This window comes from Papaver somniferum, unplaced genomic scaffold (genome assembly GCF_003573695.1).
Source record: "Papaver somniferum cultivar HN1 unplaced genomic scaffold, ASM357369v1 unplaced-scaffold_135, whole genome shotgun sequence".
NCBI lineage: Eukaryota > Viridiplantae > Streptophyta > Magnoliopsida > Ranunculales > Papaveraceae > Papaver > Papaver somniferum.
The window spans coordinates 5,392,420-5,401,420 of NW_020622713.1; the positions used below are offsets into that span (position 1 = coordinate 5,392,420).

Here is a 9,001-nt window from a genome sequence, read left to right on the forward strand (position 1 = left end):
CTGTTTTACCATATCACAGACATCACCACCAACAGTATACCATTGAGACTTATTAAAACCTTCTTGAAACCCTTCTGGTCCAGGAGCTGACCAGTTTTACATGGTCTTGAGAATTTTGAAAATTTCTTCATCATTTGGAGGAGCAAGGAGTCTGATATTATCTTCTTCAGAGTCCAAATTAGGAATATAATTATAGTACCTTTGTTCAATAATATGTAAAGAAGTAGAACTAATGTTCTTGAAATGATTAGTTAACAAATCAGCTATATCATCTCTTGAGTGAACCCAGTACCCTTCTGAATCCTTTAAAAAGTCAATATTGTTTCTTTCTCTTTTCCTTTTTGAAAAAGCGGGGGGTCTAACAACCACACCCAATATTTTGCTGAGCAATACGTATGGACTAACTCCAATATACTTTCAAGAGAATCAGCTAGACAGTCAGGCTCAATCTTTAGAAAAGTATATCAAAGACTTATATCTCAATTTCTCAATTCAATCTGCAATCAAACAAATAGGAATTTGCGAGCCCTATTGAATTTAAAAAATAACTTGAACGGTATCAAAAACCAATATCCAAGTGTCAATCAATTTAATCAACAACCCAAAGGTGGAATCCAAAAACTGATTGAGATTACGCACAACCTGTGATATTTCAATTATATAGAAAATATAATGCGGAAAAGAAATAACACAGACACCAGAAATTTTGTTAACGAGGAAACCACAAATGCAGAAAACTCCGGAACCTAGCCCAGATTTAAGCACCACACTATATTAAGCCGCTACAGACACTAACCTACTCCAAGTTAACTTCGGACTGGAATATAGTTGAGCCATAACCAATCGCACACTGATCAAGGTACAATCGCATTCCTTATGCCTCTATTGCTACGATTCAAAGTCGAAGACTTGATTAACCAATCTGTCTCATGCAGAAAAGTCTATTATATAGATAAATCCGTCTCCCACAGATATACCTATGAGTTTTGTTGCGTATTTTGATAAATCAAGGTGAACATCAATTGATGTACCAGACTTATATTCCCGAAAAACAGCCTAGAAATATCAATCACCTCACAATAATCTTAATCTTATGGTAGCGAAACAAGATATTGCGGAATAACAAACGATGAGACGAAGATGTTTGTGACTATTTTTTTTCTTGCCTATCGAAGATTAAATCTCAAGCAAATCTTAGAGAAGATAGTACTCAATCACGATAGAAAATAGCAAGATCATAACAAGCAACTACAGAGAAAATAGTTGGGCCTGGATTCACAATCCCAATGAAGTCTTCAAGTCGTTCACCTACGGGGTTTTGGAAAAACCTAATGTTAAAGTAGAATCGACTCTAGTCGCAACTAGTATCATACATGAGGTGTGGGGATTAGGTTTCCCAGTTTCTAGAGTTCTCCTTTATATAGTCTTCAAATCAGGGTTTGCAATCAATATTACCTTGGTAACAAAGTATTCAATATTCACCATTAGATGAAAACCTGATTAGACTCAAGCTAATATCTTTCAACCGTTAGATCAAACTTATCTTGTTACACACAAATGAAAAGTGACTTCATTTAGATATGAGTAACCGTACTTAAACGTGTTCACCTTTGTTGGCTCAATAATAGTTAACTGAAGTTAGACATTTGAACACTTTCATATCAACCTTATTCATCTTAACCATAACTAGTTCAAACGACTCAAATGAAACTAGTACTAGAGTTGTTCAATTGTTTATATTCTCATAGAAGTATACAAAACACAATTTAAGAATAATCGATTTTGATTCACTCGAACCAATTCATGAACATTATATCCACGGTTTTCAAAAGATTGCATTCCTTAATATATAAATGTATTATTTCATGAACAAACCGATTTTAGAACATAACCCACTCAAGTATGCAAACAGGTACGCATACCTAAGTAGCGGGACTTGGATTGTATTCGCCAATATGCAAACAAGTACGCATACTGTCGTACACTTCCAAACTTCAGTTCATTCCAGTACGCATATAGGTATGCATATTATACTACCCGGACTTCATCTGACTCGCAAGTACGCATACGGGTATGCATACTACATTCCGGACTTGGACCAACACATATGAAAGTACGCATACCGTTCTTTAATCCAATTATGGTTAAGTGTTCTGAACTCCCATTTCAATCATTGAAATATTCTTAGAAGACGACAATAGCTGTCTCACACAAACTATTAGCTTCAAAGCAATTTTAAAGCGATCGAATGATCAATACGAGACATTCTGAGTCTACATGAAATGACTATCTCACACAAATCATGTAAGATGTTACAAGGCGATTTTGACATAATCACTTTTTGACATTCGTCAAGAATATAAGATGAACTTGGTTAAAGTGAAAGTTTACCAACATATATTTCGAGAAATATGTAAGTGAGTTAAACTCAACTCGAAATATCAAATGTGTATAATCGAAGTCTATATAGCTATATGAATTTTGTCTCAAATAGGATATATAGTAGATAGACTTTTGAGTGATATATTAGTTCAAGTCTCCACATACCTTTTGTTGATGAAGTTCCACAAGCTCCCCTTAGTAGTTCTTCGTCTTTGATCGATGAATGTCGTGAAGTCTAATTCTCAACTAAACTTTCAATCCTAATCCGAGACTTAACTATAAGTAGACTCACTAGTGGAAAATAGGGTTTTCTCAACCCACATCCGTGACCCTCGTTGACGGTCAACGGACCATTGACCGGTCAATACGGTCATTGATCTAAAAAAACACGGAAAAGTTCTTTAATCCCTATAAACGGTCATTGCCTAACAAATTTTTAATACCGTATTAGTCCTATTCAACTACTAATGTCGCGACCGCTGATCCTAGATGTTTCAGTGGTTAGATTTCCTCGAGATTGAGTCTGATAATTGACATACGGCTGTGATTAAATACCTCATCTCCTCATTAAAACCAGAAGAACCTTATCTCTTTATTTTATTTCTTCTCTCTCACCTCTTTCACAAAACAACTCATCTATATCTTTTTCTTGTTTTTTTCTCTAAAAGTTTAATAGAGATCGAGTCTGCTTATTGACTTCCTCTCTCAGCTCTTTCATTATTTGCTCTCAATCGACCTTCATCGTCTTCTTCTGCAATTTTTCAAGATCCGGAAGGTGGAGTAGAAGTCAATACCCTCAAACAAATAATCGATTTCAATGGTAGCATGTGTTTCAGTAATAAAATCCTTCTCGCGACTAATTTGGTAACTATCTATAACTGATTCTTATTCATCATGTTCAATTACAAAAATTTAATTTTTAATTTAGGGTTAGGATAAATTTTCAAAGCTCTTGATTTTCCTGGTAATAGTTTTGATTAAGTGTTATCTTCCTTAATTGAGGTTGTAGATTACTTCAACTGGTTCCTATTGACGGTGTGGTGGTGATGAAGTAGAAGATGACTCAGTTTGCTAATTAGATTGCTCGTTATATTGCTTGTATTTTTTTGAGGTGGGTTAATTTGTTTTTGTTTCTTCAATTTGGGATTTAGGGGTATTCGGATATCATGAGTTGATGATGTTTCTGTTTTCCTTTGGTTGATTCCAGTTGGGTCATTCTTAGGTTCCATGACATGAGCTTTTAATAGGGCAAGAAACTGAAGGTGGTAACTGGTTATCAAGAATCCAAGGTTTGTTTGTATGCAGAACTTCGTCATTTGTGATGTTTTGATGTTTTTTTTTTTGGTTTTGGTGATCTGATCAATTTTTTGTTTAAGTGTTGATTTTGAAGATGAGGATGAATATTTGTGAAGGACCTTATGGAATGGGGATGTGTTTGTTTTTATGAAGTGGTCAAATACAGGTATAGTTTGATTTTGTTTGACTGAAATCATTTATGTTTCATCAATGATATCTTGGCCTCCTGGTGGCGGTTGAACTATGTGGTTTTTTTTTGAACTTTGCTTTTTCTACTATGAATTCATCGTTTTGTGGATGTTGAGTTGATTAAGCAATGATAAGTACTTGGTTTCACATAGTTATTTTTAGTTTCCTGCTTACTAGATGTGTGAAGCAAGGATATAGAATTTTCCTTGGACTGGGAGTTACACTTTAAAATAGGTTTTGAAATTGAAGATATGACTTTTTTTAATTTTTTTGAGTATTGCAAAAGGTTGGCTTGTCCTTCTCTAATATGTGTATACGAGATAATGAGAATGTATAGAGAATGTTCAAGACAGAGATGCCTATAGATAACTGTCATGCTTTTAAATGTATCGACGCAAGCCCTCTACCTCCTTGGAAGAATTTACAATTTGTTAAAGGACATCAAAGCTTTGTTTAGTAGTAAAATAAAAATACTATACGGTTATGGGTGTCTTATCTTGATATGAAACACTGTGGCAGTGGCATTTATGAAGGTGTTGAATTTCAGTTTGTTTACATCTTCTAGATTGACTTATAACTAATGGATTTCATACTATTTTGAGGGATTGAATTATTGATGATGGATTTGCTGGTGGTGGTGGTGGAACTATGATTACCTAAGGTGACTGCTATGGCGAGAATTTGCTCAGTTTTCTTTTGCTTTATGTTGTTTTCCTTAAACCCTTTCTTTTATGATTATTTTTAGTTTATACTTAGAAATATGATTTCTTAAAGTGATGTCCTCTACTGTCTTATTCATATGGAAAAATATAAGAACTATGACTTCTGGAGATGTACTAAAGTTTATTCACATGGACAAAATCGTGTCTTCCAGTTGGAAAATCATACATTCCTCGGTCAAGTACAGTGAAGATCAACTATCCCAAGTACGAAGATATATACTATCTTAGAGTTTATTGATGATTGTTGGTTGAATATTTAAATTGCTGGTTACTTGGTTTTGTATTGGTTGTTGATTGCAGCTTAAGGCTGCTGGAGACATGATCATACAAAGTCAGGTGCATAAACAAAAATTTATTGTATTCGAAAAATCTCCATTTCAAAGAGAATCTTTTAGGGAAAAGTTTTTATTAAAAATTTAAAGAGATGCGCAGTTAGAAAGACAACATTTTTTTAATATCATGTAGACACATCTATATTGGAGTGGTATTGTGATAGGTTAATGTTCTCACTTAGTTGTTTGCAGAAGATCAGTCTAGTTAGTCCTGCAAAGGGTGTCATTAATTCTTGTTTACGACATTCGATATTTACGGAAGTTCTTAGTGTTTAATTAGTGTTATGGGTTGACTACATGGGAACAATTCAGTTGGAGAATCCTCACGAAGCGGGGATAGTTTACCAGTGGAAAGCATAATCGAAGACCTGCAGTCCCGGATCAGAAAGCTCGAACGATGGCGTACGGTCAATACGGTAAACTAAATTCTCGTTCTGACATTATTGTTGATGTTCTTTCATTTTATCATTTCCTTGTTTAAGCCCTTGAACTCCATATGATTTATTTTTCTAGCCGGTGCTTTGGACCCTTCTAACGTACGCTCTTTTTGGGTATTCACTCTACCAACGAAAACGTCAGTAACAATGACTGCACAAGTGAATTTGATGGAACACCAGTAGCTTTTGATGCCCCTTCTTTTCTGTTTGTTTTTACATGGACCTTGGTAACTCATCAGTTATTGGGGGCATTAGGGGTCAGTTTAAAATAAAATACATTGGGTTTTAAGTAGGGGATCCAAGCATGTGTTTCCCATCACATGTCCCTGCTCGGACTGTGGTTCAGTGAACCCACCTTGATTGAATTGTATATATATATATATATATATATATATATAATTTTGAAGCTGACTAGTTTTACCAAATGGTTCCAATCTTTGTAGAACTTGATATTAACATGGTCAATTTTCTTCCACTATTGTTTAGTATGTACCATACTAATAAGTCATTTGTTACACAAATAATCACTTGTTTAGTATCTCAGGAAATTCCCTGCTTGAGAAGTCATACGGATTGATTTCTTTCGTAGTCCAGTATCTGAACCGGAAACAACACACCCTATAGTAAGTAAATTCTACATGATTGTTTACTTATTTTATTTTGTATCAGTCATATTAACCCATTGGTTAATTCAAGGAAACATGAAATTTCAATACAGCAAGGCAGATTTAGCTTACACTTATTAGGCTAGATTAAGCTTTAAATAAGAATATCTTTTGAAATTTGCTGCAAACACAATTTAATACAATACTGGGAAAATATATTTTTCATGTACTAATTTTGGTTCTTTTTTAAGTTGAATAATGATGATATATAGACTGATTGTTTCTGAAATCATTGTGTATTTTCAGGTTCAGGAACAAACAAAAGTTTAATCTTTGTGTCAATTGAAGAAGGTTCTACATAACTTTCATTTTTCTTCTTTTAGCTATTAAATGTGTTAGTTCTTTGAGTTTTTGTGTTAAACTGTGCTCTTTATGTTGCTGGATTCCACATGTATCTTTTAAGAAAACTTATTAGGACTTGTATTATGCGAATTCAGGATTTGAATCCTCTTTGTGTGATTTTGAAACTAAATGTCAACTGAATTCAGTTATGGGTTGTGCAGTGAATACAATGAATGTTTAATGGAATGAAATTTGGTCCACATTATTATTTGAGTATCATTTTAATTTGAGTTTTATATTCTTCTTATCTGAGCTTCATTTGTCTTCTCGTTTGAGATTTAGTCGGATTCAGTCAAGCCAGACGGATCAGTCAGATTCAGTCAGGCCAGACAGCCAATCTGAATCAATTTTTTTTTTATATTAAGATTTATATCTATGACTGATTGAAGTCAGTCATAAAGTACTGACCGTTAAAATCGGTCGTTGATATAAGATTTTCAACGACCCCTAGAGACACGTCATAGTTGAAAAAGACGCTCAAACAGCGACCCTTTCTTCGACCGACAAAGAAAGTCATTAAATGACTTTCTTTGTCGGTCGCGAAACTGCTGATTTCCACTAGTGACTAAAAATCAAGACTTATAGTTTCGGCAAATAAACTTGACAACAAGCTTGAGATAGCAACGCTTACGAGTTCGACCGAGCAGTGCTCTAAGAATCTCCTCATTTGTCAATTTTAGTAACAAAACTATCAATATATATGGAATAAAAAATGAATATACTTTGTAGCTCGTAATCCAAATGCTTGATTTCCTTGGTTCTTCAATATTACTCGAAATCTCGTCACTTCCAAGTGCTCAAGTTATTCTGAATGTGTTCAACTCAACATCATAGTTGTTGAAGATCCGAATATGCAACAATGAGAAAACAGTAGCTCTCGACCATTGTTATACAGTGTCATAATATTATTACACAACATCAAAGTCCAACTGTATCACAACTTTGACAACAATACTATGGTGGTATGTATCACTCCCCTTTAGTCAATACTTCATCTCACAGGAAAACCACTCCCCCTTACATAATGATCCGTAAACCATATGTATTTTTAGTGTGAAATACACATTAATTCTCCCCATTTTTGTCATTATAAATTGGTAAAGGTACGAAAACTAGTGGGATCATAATGAAATTTTCATTGAGATACTTCATGACTAAACAAGAACATGTCAACTTTGTTTCGATGATTTCACATAGTCGAAACTTAGTGTATTCATCAAGGAGTTTGTAGATATACAAGAAAACTCCAACAATATTCCACATCCGCACTCCCACAAAGATTTGGCAATTAAGCACAAGTTCAATTAAGAACTCTCCCCCATAAAATGTCATTCCCGAAAGAACAACAAGAGCGACCTTACTTGCACAAGAAAACAAAGATTTCTTTGGACTTTCAATAATCACATGAAACATGAATTTGTATCCAAAATACTCAATTAAATTAACCACAAGAGAACCCATGATTAATTTAATCGTAAATGCTCGGCATAAGAGAACTTACGTAGCCACACAGTACTTTCACATGGAAATAGAGTAGGGAAAGATCAATACTGCGGAATATTCAAATATTCATTCTATTTTTCATCAATATTTGGATAAAGATATATAATAGACTCAATCTTTGCAATCAAAAATTCATCTTATCTTCATCAATATTTGCATAATGACATAATAGGCTTAACTTTTGATATATATGGGACAATCATAGTTCACGGACGCAAACACACATATCCCATAACAAGTTGCAATATATGAAACCATAAAGATTAATACTGCAAAATCATATTCCAAATAGACTTTAGAATTTAAATAAATAAATCTAAAAACATTGCAAGATGAAAATCGTTGGCAATATCTATGTGTACTCACAATAATTGTTATTCCAAACCCTAGTTATCCTTCTTAAAACACAAGAATAAATTCTCATAAGAAGTTTCCTAGATAAAATAAAGACAACAAGCAAAAAATAAAAGACTCCTAAACCAACAAAATCGATCAGGAACGGAAATCAAGGATCATTTTTGGAACCTCCACAAGTTTTGAGTCCTTTGAGCTTGTGATTGAGAGCATTCACTTCTTCTTCAGAGAAGATATCCTCATTGAGAATATCTTTAACATGTGTCTTCATGAGAACAAGGTCTGAATTAACCTTTTTCAACTCAGTTCTTAACACATCAAGACCCTTCATAGTATCAACGAGTTGCATTTTTGCTTCCTTAAAGTATTTAAGAAAGACATGAACCACTTCAGCAGAAACCATATCCTCATTCTCAACATCCTGATGAGTATAGGCATAATAGCATTAGAAATTATGATTTTGATTATCATCTTCGACTAGGGTTCTTTTCTTCCTCCCCTTGGACTCGAAACAATACCTTTATCAAGAAAACCTCTTGCAAAAACACCAGTGCGAGAAGGTGAAGACATTCTTGAAAAAACAACAATAACCTAGAGTATGCGTACGTGACTCAATAAGTTTGGTATTTAGATGATTTCTTAGGGAAGGTGACTTTTAGGGTTTCTAAAGACAGTTTATGACAAGTAAATCATGGGTACCCATATGAACACAATCCGAACCCAACAAAAACAAAACGTACCTTAAGACTCAACAATAATTTTGCTACGTAAATATTTTC

The 9,001-nt window shown here is 34.0% G+C and overlaps 1 long non-coding RNA gene across 8 annotated transcripts; it reads left to right on the top strand.

Moving 5' to 3' along the window:
- The first annotated feature begins 3,000 nt into the window (after positions 1-3,000).
- LOC113334238 lies at positions 3,001-6,567 on the top strand. 8 transcript variants are annotated; one of them, XR_003352678.1, is made up of 8 exons: positions 3,001-3,246; positions 3,392-3,493; positions 3,590-3,671; positions 3,759-3,844; positions 4,470-4,925; positions 5,234-5,337; positions 5,903-5,981; positions 6,270-6,567. It is a non-coding gene; the product is annotated as an uncharacterized LOC113334238 (long non-coding RNA). The 8 variants fall into 8 exon arrangements; XR_003352679.1 differs by having other exon boundaries at positions 4,470-4,793; positions 4,890-5,337; XR_003352675.1 differs by having other exon boundaries at positions 4,470-4,528; positions 4,742-5,337.
- The last annotated feature ends 2,434 nt before the right edge of the window (positions 6,568-9,001 follow it).